Consider the following 19418-nt stretch of genomic DNA (forward strand, 5'->3'; position numbering starts at 1 on the left):
CTCGCATCGCCACAGCACTCGCAGACGCCAAATTGTCCATATCTTCCATTCATTTAGTAATAACTCTGGATATAAACGTGATATCGAAGATGTCATCGTTTAATTACGTAGTCTGTATATCCATGTTTAATAGCTATGAGTCTGCGGCCCATACCTGTTTCCCATTCTACAGCGAAGTAACCTTTGGTCAAATCGTTCATTTTCAAGCGGCCAAAGAACAAACAGGAGACAAGATCACACACAAGTCGCTCTGTTGTTATTTCGTTTAGTTCTTTAGTCGCTTGTGGACTTACACCAACCAGCCCAATCTATATACTTCAGACATTTTGCCAAATCGTCGCCCAAGTGGCACTCACTGACGCAAAATTGTCAGTTTCCTCTATTTTAACTCGTAATAACTCTTGATACCAACTTGGTACTGTCGGTATCATAATAAAATTACGTAGTCTGTGTATCGTCTACGGACCGTAGCTGTTTTCCTTGCTGCACCCTTAGAACTCTCATTTAGTCAATTTGTCGTCCAGAAGGCTACCACAGGCGCCAACCTGCCAATTTCATCCGGCAATCACCCGATATCTGGAAAGCATCATATGCTCGTTCCCACAGTTATACATCACGATTCTTTATCGTACGCTAAAGCTCCCGGACGTGTTATCGGTGTTATTATCAGGTCGGGGCGCGAGAAGGGAATTGTTCGCCTCAGATATGTCCTCCTCTCCCTGCCCAAATCTCTTCCTCCTCACGTACTCACGCACCACCCTGTAAACTTAGCTTCCTTGCGTAGTCCTTTGCGTATCAGGTCAAGCCGGGTTTCAGAGGGGGTGTCGAGGAACGCTGCTCTTGTGCGACCAAAGAGATTGCTAAGCGAAGTGACCAAGAATTTTCCACGATTTATTGTGATCACCATTGTGCGTTGTCATAGCCAGCGTTTATCGTTGCTCAAGAAGTTTGTCAACGTTGCTCCAAATGTTGCTCAAAAATAGGAGAAGCGGCCAGTCGCAGCTCCCCTTCCGCCTTCTGAACGAGCACGTCAAGACATGAGAGTCTTCATCACATAAGAGTACATGTGTCACCAACATCGTTTGCAGACGTCGCCAGCTACGGCATGAGTAGGCGGAATAGTCGTTACTGTACCGAAATTCTGAATCTATAGCCCGTTGCTCGAAAACATAATTTGGAGGCCATATGTTTACACCCTAAGCTACAGACAGCGTCCCTTCTGGAAGATCAAAAACCGCTCTTGTTCCAGAAAGGCATGTGTGACAAAGATTCCTGCACCCTGCACCTGAACATTAATCATCATTCACCATCTTCTCCCCCTCAAGCAATGGGATAGGCACGTCCCACTACATCGTCATCACTTATTTGTTGTTGTCGTTGTTGCACGCTGCGCTATACAGTGGAGCACGCTATTTACAGGTATGCTCAGGCAGGCAAGGTATGCTAATTACGTCTACGTTAGACTTAGGGCTGTGGCAGGGATGCCTTGCTAGAAAATAACGAATTCTGCACGTGACCAAAAGGAACTGCGACTGTGGTCGCCCACGCACCGCCCCAAAGATCCTAGGACAGGCTCCCCAAAGTTAAGTGGGGCCGAACCTCAATTTCCTGTAGCTGGTATGCGTTTCACACGGAACGCAGAGAAGAAAGCAGAGCGGATTCGGCGAGAGATATAGTCCCTATACTGCAGCGTATGATTTCCGAACGCCACCGAGACGGTTGCCTATACCTGTGTACTCTGACTACGGAAATCACACACCGGGCCACTTTATTATTTGTCAGACCTTCTCTCCACGAAGGAGGTAGAAGAATAAAATCCACAAGTTTCGGAGAATCTATGTTTAATGACGGGCTTTCGTGCAGAATTAGCACTTCATCATGAAGTGCAGATTCAGCACGAAAGCTCTTCATTGAACATTAGATGTTCTTAACCGTGTGAATTTATGTAGATTCTTTACAGAAATACATCGGTACACGTGAAGTATCTAAATGTTTTTCGCAATTATTCGTTCATTCAGCTGCATGGTTTCTTTCTAAATAAGAGTGTAACTGAACATGGGTAAAGGACCTATTTCTAGTTGAAATAAAATGATCAATCAGAAAGCAAAAGCAGACAAAGTGTTTGTTTATACTCGCAAGAGCACCTGAAAAACGGCACGTCAACATATTATTTTCAAGGTGAGGAATGGGGAGTGTCATGCACTTGACTCACAATCTATGTGATGGCAATCCGTAGGAAAATAAGGCTCGCTTCGAAGGCTGTAAACCATAGCGACACAGCGAGCTTGTTTGAGCTCAAGGTCGCCGTGTCTCTATGGTTTACAGCCTTCGAAGGTCTGCCTTGCTTGGGCTCATCACTACCAGCAATGGGGTAGAGTATCGCCCCTGGCGATGAAACTCCCAGTTCATCATCTCGCAATAAAGTTCTTGTTTGTTGCTTGAGCTCATTGACGTAATAAAATGAAGACATACATAAGCGAGCCCGTGAGGAAGGCATGCTTGACCTACACTGCACATTTGTCTGGACGAGAATTATTTGATTATCAGCCCCGTCCTGTTTACCTAAACCTCCCATAAATCGTAGTAATTACGTCGGACAAACTCTTCCTGTACATGACCTATATCTTCCTGCCTCGATGCCTTATACGACGTAATCTTCCCAAGCACTGCCCTACCACAAAGCGCCGCTACCACACAGCTTCTGGCAGTATTTAACTTATTCTCTAGTGTTTTTACAACCACGCGGGAAAAGGAACAGAATGCGTTCCTGCGAGCACTTTGGAGTAAATGGAGCGCATACCAACGCATGCTTTCTTTTTACATAGCGGCACGATGTGTCTTCTACAAACGAGTGCAGAGAGAAAAGTAAAGAAAATGGTTAACTACCCACAGCGCGAGACAAAAGACGGCACCGATGAAACTGGGCCACTTCCAGATTTCTCCAACCCAACCGGCCGTGAAGAGAACGGATGGCTAAACCGAAATCTACCACGCGCGTAAAACTGTGAGGCCAAAACAATACCGCCGCGATTTATGACGTTCCTGATGAGGCACGACTTAGTCTAATGTTGTGCCTACATTGTTTTCCTGCGGCGGAATGAACATCGGTATGACATAGCGTAAGCGTAACACTATAGGAGTCGAGGCACTTTTCTACTTTCAAAAATGCTCATGTCATCAAGCGAGATACACTCTTACTGATGTCCCATATTAATCTGGGTAAACTGATAGCGAACCGAACCGATCTAGACAGACATAACCACGAGTGTTGAGCAGTATATAGCTGCGGTCAGCAGATAGTGGTGATGGCGATGGAACTGCTTGCCGTAGTCGGCCACGCCCAGGCGGGCAACGTCACGCACGATCCCCCGCCCCCCGCGTGACGTTGCCCGCGGGGGGCGGGAGATCGTGCGTCCCGGGCCTACTTCACAGGGAACTGTGCCGACATTTGCCTTAAAGCGTCTGAGGAAAACACAGGAAAAACACCAAGACAGCACAGCCGGCGCCCGGATTCGAACCCGGGTCACCTCCCAATCTCAGCGTGGGATGCCATCTTCGTATAGCCACTACGATGGTGGCACATACGATATGTTGCTTGCAAATGTATGTGCTTTGTTCTTTCTCTCCTTCGCTGTCCTGCATAATATTCTATATACGGTCTAATAAATTATTGGAAGTCGATTTACATGTAGCACGAGACAGCATATATTTCTGCGCCGACATGCTGCACGTGCCGCAGGGTTCCGCCGCAGGACCATGCAGTCGTTCATGGTATGACCACTCACTACCATTAATGCAAGGATTCAGTGGCGTAGCCAGACCTCAAAGGTAGGGGGGGCTCGATACGAAACCTCGCCCCCCCCCCCCCCCCGCTGATCCTGTGTCGACAACACACACATACTTGTGCACACTGCAAACTGAGGATTAAAAAAGGGAACGAAAATAGTTGATTTAGACGTTCACAGTACGATTACATGTATAGGCTGTCATGACCAATGAAGTGGTGTCACGAGATTGGAAGTATTTTGAAAAGCTCATACTTTGAAAACCATTCAAGAGTGCTTCTTAGATAGACGCCATGAACTGCACGAACTTTCGCGATAGTCACACTGGTCCCCCCCCCCCCCATATATTATGTTCTCGGATTTGCACGATTTGTGTGGGTCGGTCCGTGGCAGGTAGGGGGGGGGGGGGGGGGGCTCGAGCCCCCCCTAGCCCCCCCGTGGCTACGCCACTGCAAGGATTACACGTTTTTCGTAGGTGTCGTCATCGCGAATACGAAGCGAATAGATATCTAATCAAAGCAAATCTGAAGAGAAAAAAAACGAACCTATTACGAGGCGAATGCTTGTATAACCGAGCTGTATACACACACTGAGATGTGTATGCGATGTGTACACGTGGATCAGAACATGAAGCTCATGCACTTTGTTGTGTACCTTATCTTCTGCAGTTTTCGGGCTTGCGCGTGCAGATTTAGGTCTATTCGAATATATTTTGTGTGGAAGCTTTGTTTGGCTATTCTTAAAATTGCTTGGTCCCTGGCCAAATCCAGCCCACAAACGATCTGCCCTCAAAGCTCTTTTGCCCTTTTTGGACACCGTAAGACTTCGATCCTTATTGTGAAGGGGCTCATTATTTCATTCCCCACATAACCACCAGCACTGGGGTAGAGTATCGCCCCTGGCGATGAAACTCCTCATTCATCATTTCAAAATAAAGTTGTTGTTGCTGTTTGTTTGTTTGGAAGAAACACCGATTCGATTAGGAATTCGAATCCAATGCACAATTATTTGTTCCTATGTTAGAAAAATTCGAATTTTGCACAGTCCTAGTTTTTCCATCCTGTCCTACGTCATGAGTGAATTCATGCATCACTGCTATTTCGTGATACTATTGGTGTCGCAGCAGGGAGGAAGCCACCAAGCTGAAGAGACAAATGGCTGCTGTCAAAAGTTTAGTTCTTCAGCTCAGCAAGGGCGCATTCTGTACGGCTCACAATCTAGACAATTGATGTTATAAACGTGACCACATTAAGGAAAGGAAACTGTCACCGGAATGTCGTACAGGATAATACAAGTGGAGTCTATCCAACCGCGCAGCAAAATTGGACGAGAAACCTTGAAACAAAGTCGTCCAATAAAACCAAGTAACTGGGTTTCGCTAATTAGCGGAGACAACCTCCTGCTGGGACGCCGTGATGCGATCGGTGGTCACATGGTTCGGTCTCAACTTCGTAAACATATCTCAGGGAGTATATGTCGCCGCGTCACTGATTTTTTTTCAGACTTTCTCCGCGCTTTTCCACCCTAAAAAGGGGCACTTTAACTGTGCGTCTCTGTTACCCTTCCGCATGTGTGGTGCTATACGTGGTGTGGTCAATTATTTCTATTTACAAAATTTTTTAAGAGTGCGTGTGCATTAGCACACGCACTCTTAAAAAATTTTTTTTTGAAAAGGTGGTAACCGGCTCCCTCACCACCCCGGCTGCAGCGCCCCCTTTCGGTACAACGGGACTGTTCACCTCCTTGATTGCTGCGCCATCTTTCGGTCAACGACATACGCAGGGTGGTAACTGAGCCCATTTACCACACAAGGTACACAAGTTTATGACATCACACAACAATTTCTCGAAAAAGTATTTGAGCATCCCTCTCTCATGAGACGACAGCCCCGAGGGCGCCGTCGTTACGTGCACGGCGCGCGTGTGACTCCGCCTTCCTGTGGTTTACGTTAAACGCTACAAATTTAATACCGCTTAGTAACCAACGATCTTTTGAAAGGCTCAAGTACCTTCATTTAATTGTCGACAAACAGATCAGTCTAAATTCCTCATTATACTTTAATTTTGCGGGACTTTCTCAACTGCGAAGTGTGCACTTTCTGAGTATTGCACCCTTCAGCCTGTTTAAATATAGATTTCTTTTTTTTTTTCACGCACAATATGTGTATGGAATTCTTCATTCAATTTCACCACATTACCGCGGGTTAGAGCAGTGGTTCTCAACTGATTTTATTTGAAGGAACATGTGATCCTGCCAGTACGACCTCAAGGAACCTACTATACACTGGGGCAACTGTGTATACAAGTGGGTGAGGCGAACTTGATGCCGTACAAAAAGCAAATTATTATTATTCTGTCTAAATGATTTTATAAATGTGTAACTATAATTTATTTAATTATCTATTGCTCCGTCGGAAGACATTCATTCAACTGTTTCACAATACTTCTCCGCAGATAACGTGTTGTGGGTTGCCACTGATGCTTGTGGCGAGCGGACAATTGCTCTCCGGACATTTGCTCACTCCGTTCTATGTTACCATGAGCCCACCCTGACAGTTTCATAAGTTACTTTCATCTTTACCACTGTGTGAAGCAGTGAATAATAAAGCGTTGTATTTTTCAAATATTTCTTTTTGTTATTTTTCAAACTTTTTGAAGCGAACGCATCGTCTGACAGCTGCTAAAAAACCAGCTTCAGTCTTCCCTTGGTGGGGGTAATTGTTTGTTTGTTTGTTTGTTTGTTTGTTTGTAAAGAAAAAAGATGAGAAATTTAACTTGAATTGAAATTGAAATTGTTGGGGAATTTATTGGCATAAAAAAAAGAAAAGGAAAGATAAAGGGGGAAAGGTCAGCCATGCAACACACCGGCTTGCTATTCCCTAAACAAAAAAGAAATAAAACATAAAAAAGACATAAATAAATGAATAAGAAAAACAATAAAGATATGAAAAAGAAACCCGGCTCACAGGGAGCCCAGGAGACCCGTATCACGCAGAAAGCGGAGCACCGCTTTTGTGACACTCCACTGGCTAGCTCGCTGCACGGGGCCAAGGAGTGTTGCGACGGAAACGTCCGTCCGCCCGTCCGTGCACCCAAGCTCCGAGAGGTGTTGCCAGAGCACGGCCCGATGATGATGGCGACGCTGACAGTGGGAGAGCTGATGGGAGATATCGTCTTCTATGGCGCAGCAGGGGCAAGTGGGAGGCGGGGCGCGGCCCATTTTGAACAGGAGTGAACGGGTGAGGGCAACGTTCAGCCGAAGACGATGTAGAAGGGACTCTTCTTCGCGGGTACACCGGCAGCCGATGACAAACTCCAGTGAGGGATCGATGGACTGCAGGAATGCATGAGGTCGGATAGCGTCTACAAGAAACTAGCGGGTGCCGTCGCCGCAGAGACGCCATATTAGCTGGCGACACGCAAACACCGGGAGCGGCAGTAGGGGCACCGGCATGGCCGCATCAAGCGCGGCGCGTCTCGCAGCCGCGTCAGCACAGGTGTTTCCGTGTAGCCCTGTATGCCATGGTACCCAGATGGTACCCATGGCAGATACGGTGACCGACCGAGGAGAGGAGGGCGTACTCCTGAAGTACCATGGCAAACAGATCACTCACGACGCTCGGGTGGTATGCTGACAGGAGTGCCAAAGACGCCTTGCTGTTTGTGAGGACGACCCACGCATCAGGCACAGAACCAGCGATATGCCGCAGAGCGGCGAGCAGACCGAACAGCTCCGCATCCGTGGAGGACACTGTGTAGGGAAGTCGGAGGGCGAGGTCACGGTTTTCTTGCGAGACGTAGAAGGCCGCTGCTGCTGATTCATTCGCTACCGACCCATCAGTATAGATGGCGCAGCTCTGCGGATAGGCCGAACTGAGATGCTCGAGCGCGAGCTGGCGGGCTACTGCCACAGGCACATCTTTCTTCCTCTGGAGGCCGGGGATACTGGCACAGACCTCGGGTCTGGTAAGAGTCCACATCGCTGGGGCGTGCAAGGGCAGGGAGAACTGTGCAGGGACGAACCCTTTGAGGCGAACGAGAGCACGACGGAAGTCAGAGGCCGGGCAGTCTTCGTCGACGTGGCGTTAAGTACTGAAGAGGATGCCGAGTAAGGTACCGTGCGAGAACGCGGAGGGTTGCGCAGTCCCGCAGGACATCGATCGACGGTCCGCGTGCCTCGGCTAGGACAGAGTACGTCTCGGTGGTCGAAGGGACTCCCAAGCAGACGCGGAGGCTCCTGGCTTGGCTAAAGAGGAGATCTCAATTTCTGCTTAGGCTGAGGCCATGCAAGATGGGAAGGCTATACCGGATAGAACCCAGCACAAAGGATTGGTGGACACGGCGGAGAGAAAGACGGGTCCCATCGCGAACCAGCGAGGCAACGTAGAACAGCCACATAGCTGTTGATCTTGGTGATGAGAGTCTTAATGTGGCGAGACCAGGAAAGGTCACGGTCGAGTACCACGCCCAGATACTTGCAGTACGGGACAAATGGCAAGGGTCGGAACCTTCAATGACGAGCGGGAACCTCTTGAATGAGTCAACACCAGGCATGGTCACAGACTTGCTGGGTGAAACGGAGAGGTCGCGGTCGGCGAGATACGCGACGATAATATAATATCTAAACCTCCCTGCAGTCGATGCTGAATGGTGTCGCGGCGAGCGGCAGATGTCCATAAGCAGATGTCGTCGGCACATAGCGTGAGACCCGTGTGGTGGGGCAGCAGTGCAGGAAGAGAGGCCATAATGACATTGAAGAGCAGGGGTCTGAGAACACTTACTTGATGAACGCCGCGGCTAACAGGGTGGGGGTCAGTGTCCCCCTCAGTGGTCCGAACAAACAAGAAGCTGTCACTCAGGAAGTCCTGGATCCAAAGAAGGGGAGCGCCTCCGATACTAGTTTCTTGCAGGATCGCGATGATGGCACTATGGAAAACGCTGTCGTACGCTTTCTTTACGTCGAGGAAGACCGCGCCAGTCATGCGATCTTCAGCTCTTGTCTGCTGCGTCTCAGTCACTAGGTCGATAACATTGTCTGTCGCCGGCCGACCCTGCCGAAAGCTTTGCATTGCTTCGGGGAAGAATCGCACGGTCTCGAGGTACCAACTCAGGCGGCGGAAAACCATGCGTTCCAACGTCTTGCCCACGCATCTAGTAAGGGCAATCAGGTGGAAGGAGACAATGTTGCGAAGTGATTGGCCAGGCTTGAGAAAGGGAACCACCATCGTGGTCTTCCAGACTTGAGGGACGTTGCCCCTTTGCCAGCTGGGGTTGAGCATCCGCAAGAGCCAAGCACGACCTGAATCCGGAAGGTTCCAAAGTGCTTTATACTATATTTTACTACACTATACTACACTTAAATATACTTTATACTATAAGTGCTATATTTATGTGCTTTATACGTGACTTAGTCCGGCCTGGGGGGTTTGTGCTGAGGGGAGCCCCGCAGCGCAGAGTCCAGCTCCACAAGCGGGAAAGGGAGATCCAAAGCCGGCTCCGCGGGCGACGCCAAAGCAACTGGAATGCCGCGGCTGCCGAGGGATCGGCTGCGAGGCGAGCCCAATATTCGGTAGCTATATCCAGCTCGGTGCGTGCGCTGGCTAGGGACAGGGCATGGAATGGGTGCCGGAGCGTGACAGGAGGAGAGAGTCCCTTCATAACGTTGGGTCCGTTGCGTCCGTTCATTGTTGAGTTATGATAGTATGACTTGCATAGCGCAAGATATGGCAATCTTAGATGCTGTCAGTCGTTTTGGCCCTTTATAACCGTGGCCACGGCTTGCTTTTCATTGTTGTTTGGAGGTACTGAACCTAAATTTGTAGTCGGCATTTGTGTGGCACTGATTTTCCAAGAAAAGATAGAATGGGGGGGGGGCAAAACCTTCCAGTGCTCGTTATCTGCACAGAAGAAGACCTTCTCACATACACAAAGCACTACCGCTCCCTGAGATATGCTTATGCACATGTATGAATTATTTTACTATAAAGGAGCTTCAGTCGTGCGCGCGGTTGGAAACATTATCATAAATTTAATGTTTCCCATTAGCCAGAACAGAGTATGTTCTCCTGCAACAAACCTTGTATACTGTGCAACCAAACGCGACACATAACTTGCGAAAACAGCAGACACGTAAAAAACTTGGTGACCATTTGTCCGCCTTGAGCTTTCGGATGGCGAGCATATGTCCGGTGAGCAATTGTACGGTGAACAATACCATCATCATCAATTGCAATCATCCTGGATCGTATGATTGTAAATCCCAAGCCTACGAAGGCAGAAGAGTCTCTCAGAAGTTTCACCGAAGTACCTATGGCTTTCCAAGTGCTTGTAATGCTTATGAAGCACAATAGGAAAGCAAAAGCGCGGTGAAAAGAAACGGTCGGGTTGAGTTGCGGGATGAGCCAACCCATGAAGATCACAGCTGGTAGCTGTTTGCAGTTACCATCACTAGCCGCGGCAACCTCGTCCCGCGATCTCGATGTCAATTCCAACGTCATCGATCAGATGTCCAGCACAGTTCGATATAACAAGGCTGTCCGACATCGAGCCTTGGTAGGCGGTCAAGTTACACTCGCGGGCGTTGAACAGAATCCTCTTCGCGAAACCCCGGTTGAGAGACACTGGGTTAGAGTATGTCGCCCCTGGCGATGAAACTCCCCAGTCGTCATCATTAAATAAAGTTGTTGCTGTTGTTGGAATTCAATTCGTGGTGCTAACAGGGGGGGGGGGGATATGTTTATTACGAAAAAAAAAAAGGTCAGCCAGGCAGAAGTCGACTTGCTATTCCTTGTAAAAAAAAACAGAAAAAAGAACAGAAAACGAGAAAGGACTATACCAAGGACTATATATTACAAAGAAGGGATTTTCTGTACCATGAAAGCCTGCTCGTGCCATAGCCTTAACAAGGATGTAGTTTGTATAATTAAATACAATTCTGCTTTGGCCGTGAATTGCCCACCCCATCACCATCCAATGTATGTGTGTGTGTGTGTGCTTTGGCCGTACATTAGGAGAATCAGATGACGTTCATCATAGTAGGCCAGTGTGTAACATTTACGCGATTCTACGAAATGTGCGTACAAGACAACTCATGGAAACTAAATTTTCAATGGCTGCTTTGTGCTCCGTTGAAGAATCTTGTTACGACTGCAAAATCATCAAATGCTTCGCTAAAGACGCACATGAAGGTATACGCTTCCTTCGCCACATCAAATACTGGTGTAGTTTTCGTACAAATAAAACTATTTGCATAAAACGTCTCGCAGCGTCCGTTGTGAGATCAAGCTTTCAATTAATTATTGAAAGGTCAAGGCCTAGAAAGTCTATATTAGGTAGCAAGCCACCTAAAAGTAACTCGTTACTTTTACAAAGTAGCTTAGGAACTTCAAGTTAATTTTCATTACTTGTAACTTCGTTAGTATCTTAATTACAGTTTTTGCACAGTAACTTAACTGGTAATGAGTTCCTTTTGTCGAGTAACTTCCTCAACTCTGTAAAAAAGTAATGAGTAACGTTAATGCATTACAAAATGAAAGTAATCCCACCTCTGAGCGACACGTAATAAAGAAGTCCACCGAGGGGTCGATTGACTGCACGTGACTTTTGTAGGAGGCAGCCTCAGCTCTGAACTCCCGGGCACAAGCAGCAGACAGGCGGCGGATTGGCAGACGGCAGGCAGAGACAGTAAGGGGCAGATATACCAGTGATGAACACGCGGGTTCAAATATACGGACAGAACACGTACGAGGGGGTGTAGCGCATGTGACAACAGGAGTCGTAGGGGACTTTCAGAAAGCTGTCGTAGGGGTCGCAGAATGTTTTCAGCAGAGTTGAGTCTTGGGTCAGCGAGCTTTTCCTCAAACTAGAATCGCTCATTTCAAAATTGGCGCCGGCTTGGCTTTCGTTACGGCTCCGCCGAGATGAGCACGTCACGCATGTTGTACCATGAACTGTATAGGAATCGCCTGCAGCCTTCAACGCGACCTGCATTATTAGCGCGTAATTTAAGCTGTAACAACTCTGAGCTGTAACGTTTGTAAGTTACTATACTACGTGTATGTAACAGTTAGTTTGGGGCGGCCTCGTACATATCGACGCTACCTGTAAACCTGCTGCGGTACTCGCTATACCTTTCACCGCAGCTACCTTTCTTGTATCGTCCTTACAAGTCGGGTATTATAAAAGTTCTCCCGCTATTTCTACTTTGTAGAAAATAGAATAAACTGAGATAATAAATGAGCTGAGAGAATAAACTGAGGAAGCGGAGCCCTTCTTCTCCTAATTTATTTATTTTTCGGTACGTTTCAGGGGACTTGCATGGTGATCACCGCCAATTTGATTTGCTCCTCCTTTATCCCTATTTACTCCTCCTTCGGGAGCACAATGAAAGCTGATGCAATCTCGACTAAAGGACGGCATATTTCTTTTCCTTCTTCTACGTTTTTGTTTGTTCTCGTCTTAGAATTTATTCAGTTTTGTTGGCCCGCGTATAGTAGAATATTCCTCTTTATCACAAGCATTCGTCTGTTTGCATTCTTCTTTGCAGCTAACAGTTTCATGCGCATGCATGCACCAGCTACTGAATAGTATCGATCTTGATGCGAGACCTCATTCGCGCTAAACATAGCAATGCCATAGCGTGCGACTGGATGAACTCCCTCTAATCTCAAGTTGGCTTCTGCTTTGTTTTCCGCAATGGAGGTACATAAGACACGAAGAAGTAACGCGTAACGGCATAGAAAACTTAAGGAGAGATACGATTTCCTTAAAGTTTCTGTTTGGTGACGGGAAGCATAAGCACAAAACAAGAAGCGTAAACAAAACGACGTATACCTTCAGGGTCGTTCCGTGACAAAAGTACGAGCGGCCTTGCACTGAAGAGTTTCCTGGCGAATGTGAATGGTATTGTTCGATATCGAAACGGACGTGGTAAAGTACGAGTATTTCAGTCTAGATGGAATTCTTTTATCTGAGCGGCGATATGGGTATGTAACATTTTATTAGGCGTAGAAAAAAGAGACTTTTTTTTTGCTGACTCTGCTCTAGCATGCTCATGAACATTCCTCGCAACTTTTGTGGCCGCAACAACTTGATATACTTTGTCACCTTATAACGTTCGACTGACTTCTCTTTTTCAGAAAGTGACACATCATTTTGTAAAATGCCGCATAATAGAGACAACTCTTTGGCAGAGTTTCTGAAAGACCTTTTTATCTCTCAACATCGATTTTTTTAATATAATCGTTAGGTGGAAAGGCTGAAACAATAACGGGAGTTTTTAGTTTAGACTGTTAGCTTTTGAACAAAGGACCATCTCTCGTTCCCCTCCTCCAGTCGTGCACAGAAGGGAAAGGAACGATACCCGCACTCTACGAAAAAAAAGGAGTAAAACGGGGAGTAATTGCAGCTTGTAGCCCCCTAGATTGCAATTACTTCCCATTTTGGTTTCCTAACCCCGAAATTTACTCCCCAGGACTGTAAACAGTCACTGAACTTCGCAAATGGTCTCCTCCAGTCTGCCACAGTCTACGTAAATATGCTCTCTTCGTGCTCTCTTGATAGAATAAGGCTGTATAACTTTACCACCCACATAAAGTATGAAATAGTTAGCGGTTCTTTCTTGCAAAATCGTGCCCTATTTGCATATCGACGATGCATCACTCGACATATCACGGTTCACGGTTTAATTCAAGGTATTTTCATTCATGCACATGAATTATGTGTCTCGGACTCTTAGAACAGAGCTTGAAATGCAGTCCCCACTCTGTGACATTCATATAGTCCCGCACATTTATTCCGAAAAGGGACTAATTTGTGCGGCAGTGCATTTAGTCCGCAAAAGGAAAAAAAATACTTTTTTTTTAATGTACATAAAACGAAAACTGAAACGAAAAAAAAAAAAAAAATTAGGTATTTCTGGATCGCTGAATTTACTGTACCGAGTTCTCGCAGGTAAGTGCCACTCGGTATTAGATTCATCGCAACGCACTGCTTTTAATGCTGATGAAATGCATAATTTCACATGTGCACATGTTTAGAACGGCAAGAAGCCCATTAGCAATCTCAACTGAATTTGATGCCTTCCCGTTAGCAAAAGCTACAAACACACAGCCTACTACACCCACTACAACATACAAGAGAGACCTTTCCTTCCTATAGCATATAACATATATATAGCATTCCTACAATCCTGTGCCTTCCTACCTATAGCATTGCAGCCTGAATTATATGGGGTCCTATGTTAATACATTTCGTCCATTAATATAGCTCGATGCGACTAAGCAATCGCAGAAGGTTCGTCCTCGTATTCGCGTTGGAAGCGGAATTCCATTAGTCGTAATCGAACACGACGTGAATTTCATTTGTGTAGCCACTCGACTTAATAAGATTGTACGTTGGCAAACGGAGCATGGGGAACGGAATATGCTATGATATCCGAAAAAAATGGCTCTTCATTTCCTACATCTGCTGTGCACACTGTAAAAGACTTGACGACGGGTGCTCCCACGAAGTCATTCTGCAAACGTACGACTATATTGCACTTGTTTCTAACATTAGCGAACAGGCTTAATGAGATATTGCTCCACGAACTCCGGCTAAAGTTAGCGCCTGTACAGTGCATGGGTTGCGCACCGCAAAACGCACCGCAAAAAATACTTGCGCACCGCAAAAAATACTTGGTCACTTACTGCTTCGGACTAGGCATGTTTCCAAGGGAAATGGGAAGGAGCGATGCTGCGTGAGCAGTCAGTAACCAGGAATAATTTTCCCACACAGTAAACTCGAAAACACCCTTTTCTGGTAAAAAAAGGTGCTTTGAAGGAAAAACACCCATTCTCATCCAAAAAGAATAATTGAAAGGTGTAAAAAAATGCGTTCTAGAAACTGTAGGCAAAATACACCTATTATTACACCACAAGCCAGTGTTAAATAGGGTGTTATTGCATCATTACACCCATCTATCACACTTTTACACCTATCATGGTGTAAATGCAAAAGGGTAAGAAGGGTAAGAAAATGCAAAGGGTGCTTCAAGGTGGCAGGATAAAAACTTCTGTAATTCATCTCTGATGTCGTACTGTCTGCACTGGTACTCTCAATTCAACAGGAAATTCGAGTTGAGTTTATGTGCTGGCAGAAATACAATGGACAAAATAAATGTAACACTAAACTAAACCTTAAGCACGGGTCAAAATATACTAGTACTATAGTACTAGTACTGTAGTACTAGTACTATAGTGCTAACCTCTGAAGTTAATTCATTGTGGGATCGGTTGCCTCCTTTTGTACTTCTTGTAGAAATAAACGCCTGGAACTCCCATACTGTTTATTGCCCCTTGTTCACAACTATAGCCTTATGATGACGTGTGAAGTGTCGTTGTTCGGTTGAAAGTGCAGGGTGAGTATTATACCTTCATCTGTAGCATGGAGCTGCAGTAGAACTGCATGTGAGTGTATATAGGGTGTCTTTGTTTAGCCGCAACAGAGCGCTTCACAAAGAGAGCGATAAAAGAAAAAATCAGCGCTACTTTTCTGCTACTTGAGTAAGAAACAGGTGCTACATAATTAGTAGCACCTGTTTCTTACTCAAGTAGCAGAAAAGTAGCGCTAATTTTTCTTTTATCGCTCTCTTTGTGAAGCGCTCTGTTGCGGCTAAACGAAGACATCCTGTATATCACAGTAAATCATTTTACACCTTTATTCGCTCAGAACAGGTGTATTCTTATAAAAACACCCTTTTATATCCTGAAAACTGCTGTAAATGGTGTAAAAAGAGCATTACTAGAGGTGCAATATCGACATACACCACATTTTATCCCATGTCGATGTAAAGTGAGGAGTCGAAAGAGCTGTTTACATCCTATACACCTTTTTTTACACCCTATTTGAACTGGGAATATGGTGTTGAAAATGGTGTTTTAATTCGCGAAAGAAAACTTATACTGGTTTTACAACACGACTCAGCAGTTAATCACATTATAAACGATAACTTGAGTTAAAAACACAGTATTTGACAGGAAGTGATGTCGGAAATTTAGATGGTATCTTTCACTCGTTGTAGGCGTAGGTGTAAATTGCAAAGACGAATTCCCGTCACCATTATAGACGTGTTTGGCGCCGTACTACACACTTACCGAACGTGCCCCAACAAATTGTATTTCAGTATATGATCTATCCAGTAGGCCAATATAGGCTACCGCTTGTCCCATCCTAGAGTTGACAATACGAGGGGGCTACCTTATGTAGCTTTCCTGCTTGGTAAGAATACACGAGGGTGCCCGGGCGCATTGCTGGCATCGCCTGGAGATCGCGGCATCGGAACGGCGCTCATTGCACGAGCACGGACGGCGTTACGATACTGCGATCTAGGCGATGCCAGCAATCCTCCGAAACTCCAGCGCCTGATCAACTTTGCCAATAAATGCACAGGTACTCACTGTTCACACTTGCAGTGTATTATACAGGATACACAGGCAGGCAACACAGGGATGAATAACCGCATTTCATTTTCGTGTGGCGTTTGCCACAAAAGTGAAAATGCGAGCCTGCAGCTGCTGCAGGAGCTACGCGATATAATTGGGGATATTCTCTACAGAACACCCTTTTTTCCAAATGGCATTTCCAACGGATTACGCCCCTAATAAAAGTGTTGTTCTTTAAAGCACCTATTGTAGGAATGCTTCCTATAGAATATGAATATGCTTTAGTAAAGGGTGTATTAAAAAACACCAGTCACTGAGATGTGAAAAAAGGAGTCAGTTATAGGACAAGCAATTTACTGAAAAAATGTGTAAAATGATTTACTGTATATGCAGCGGCAGGGATGCGCTGCAGCATTCAATTAAACCTTTTTGAAATGTGTAAAACATGCAAAACACCCATTTGAAACAGTGTCAGAACAGTATTAAAAAGGGTGTTTTACGTTAAAAACACCCCTTTGTAAAGGTGTTTTTTGCACAATACACCTTTTATAAAGGGTGTTACAGTTTATACGGTGTAAAAAAGGGTGCCAGCCATAGGACAAAAAGGTGTAAGCGGTTTATACCCAAAAGGGTGGTTTTGAATTTACTGTGCAGCACACCACACACAGCTCTAGCACCTTCCAAATATCTTACAACACTCCTTCCCAAAAGTAACAACAAAAATATAAAACACTGAAGCTTTCCTTTAATGGTTACAAGCTTTCATGTAGTGGACTGCATTTCGTCAGGTACCTGACGAAATGCAGTCCACTGCATGAAAGTTTCGCAAAGTTTCGCAAAGTTTCTCAAAGAGGAGAGTTTTCAAAAAGAAAGCTTTTATATTTTTGTTGCCAAGTGGATCTTGACCCAATCCTCTACATTCTTCAACACCCCTTCCCAAAAGAATGCCGAACAGAAAAGAATGTCACAATCACCCCCCCCCCCCCCCACAAAAAAAAAAAGAAATCCTGGGAGTAGCTACATGTACCCTTGCTTCTCATATATATACCCTTCATGTACCCTTCACAAATTAAATCGAAATATTAAATAGATATCGATCACACTTAGTACACCCATAAGGGTGTTTTTAAACTTTCCCATAACGAACACCTTTGGGGGTGTTTCTGGAAATCCTACAAAGGGTGTTCATGTGGACACCCTTGCAAAAATGCTGTTATCTCAGAAAAACACCCTTCCAGAACGCATACTGAATTAAAAGCGCTAAAATCACGGTGTCCTACCAACAGGCCCAATTCGACGTACAGTACTAATTCTAGTACTATGCTAGTAATAATTGGAGTAGATTTACACGCGGCATGCTACATTCGACGTGGGGTTCTTCACGTGGGCAGGAAATCTCCGTCACACAGAGCTGAGAGCAATGTTTACATCCCCCAAACACTGCGGTCCTCCGCCGAGATTGAACCAACGGTTTTGAGATCAGCAAGCCAACACGTTACCGACAGATCTACCGAGACCAGTATGGGTGCTACTGATTATAGCATAGGCATTTAGACGCTACCTGCGACTTTGTACCAAATTACCAGGGAAATAGCGTGTACGAAGGGCAGCACAAGTGAACAGGTGCATCGTGGTGCACTGGAACAATCATGGGAATTCAGACACCCGCAGTCAGTGCTTTCATAAGGTGCTTTTATGGTGTTCTTAGAGTGTATTTCTGATGTACACCCATTGTGCACTCATAAAACACACTCCTAGTAAAGTGGGGTATATAGTCCACAAATCACACCCATTTTACACCCTAAAGGGTGCAAAAAGCTTTATGTGTGTATTGTGCCCAAGAGATGAACTACAGCGCAGCATTTCGTCGTATTTTAACTTGTATTCCAGGCTTCTTACGCTGTCGACGGCTCAACATCCCGCGCAAAAATTACATATTATCATTATTCTTTGTGGTATGCAGCTGGAACAGTTTGAGCGGAACTAACCCCAAACTAGTTTCTTCGTGTCTCTCTCAGAACTTCTTACTCGCATCCAAGAGAATGGTCATCTAATCTTTCTGCGTTCACACACTTTCACGTTTCTCTCACTGTGTTAATGAATAAACCTATGTCTGAGAACATCTCCAGTTCGTTCTTGCTCGAGTCCCGAAAACGGAACAAGTTGAGCGCAGATGGTGAAAACGCTACATCAAAAGAACTGAATCGCAAAGAGCACCTGCGATGCTAATTGACGCTAGGTGGCAAGGTTGCTCGCTGACTTCAAGAACGAACTCGGAAAGAAGCGTATTTGCATTAACTAGAGCGAGCACTAATGAGCTAAATGTCTGTCGGAGCAATGTATTATAATTCCGGTGCTGGTACTGTGACATCATGACTTGATGAATCCCAACTGGTCCGATAGCATAACTGTAGGTTAATGGGGGGCAAAATGAGGCACGAATTTACTATTGAACGTCATTTCTTATTGATACTTCAGTTTCGTAAAGAATAATCACAGGAGCGTCGTTAGGGGCCTAGAGCGTCCAACCTGTTAATATAAAAGCCCTAGACGGGAGCCTAACACAAAAGCCATATGCCAAAGCCATTACTATGATCCTTGATGTGAACGGCGCGCTCGGTCCTGCGTGGTCGCGGTCGAGACGCTCGCCCCGGTGAACGGTTGCGGTGCGCTCGCACCTTCTGTGGTGCGATCGTACCGTTTCTTTTTTTTGGGGGGTAGCTTTCGCGAATTCAACCTTCCCTTGTTATTTACCCAACCAACAACAACAAAAGCCATATACTGCGAAATCCAAAAGCCATAGTTGTGTGCTTGGGCGCCGCCAGGTTTTTTTTTTTTTTTTTTACAGTTGGCGGGGCGGGAGCAGGGCAGAATGTTTCTTTTTCTTTTTTTTTTTTATTTTTTTGAGGGGGGGGGGAGGTTCACGGTACGGGATCTGCATCAAATTCTATGCGTCAACTGCGCCCGCAACTACATTGTCTTGGCTCAGAAACCCTACGTTTCTGGAATGTAGAGAGTCATAATCTGTGATTGTGTTGTAATGGAAATATTTACTTGCTGAAGCCAGGGGGGCAATGCTCCCCCCCCCCTTGACTGCGCCCATGGTTGTGTGACACTTGACCAAAAAATAAATCGAAGAATCAGGTAAGAGAGACTGTTTTCAGCCTAAACGGAACTGTAAAGTGAAATATAGCCATAATGGTTCAAGTTAC

Source organism: Ornithodoros turicata, chromosome 2 (assembly GCF_037126465.1).
Source record: "Ornithodoros turicata isolate Travis chromosome 2, ASM3712646v1, whole genome shotgun sequence".
Lineage (NCBI taxonomy): Eukaryota > Metazoa > Arthropoda > Arachnida > Ixodida > Argasidae > Ornithodoros > Ornithodoros turicata.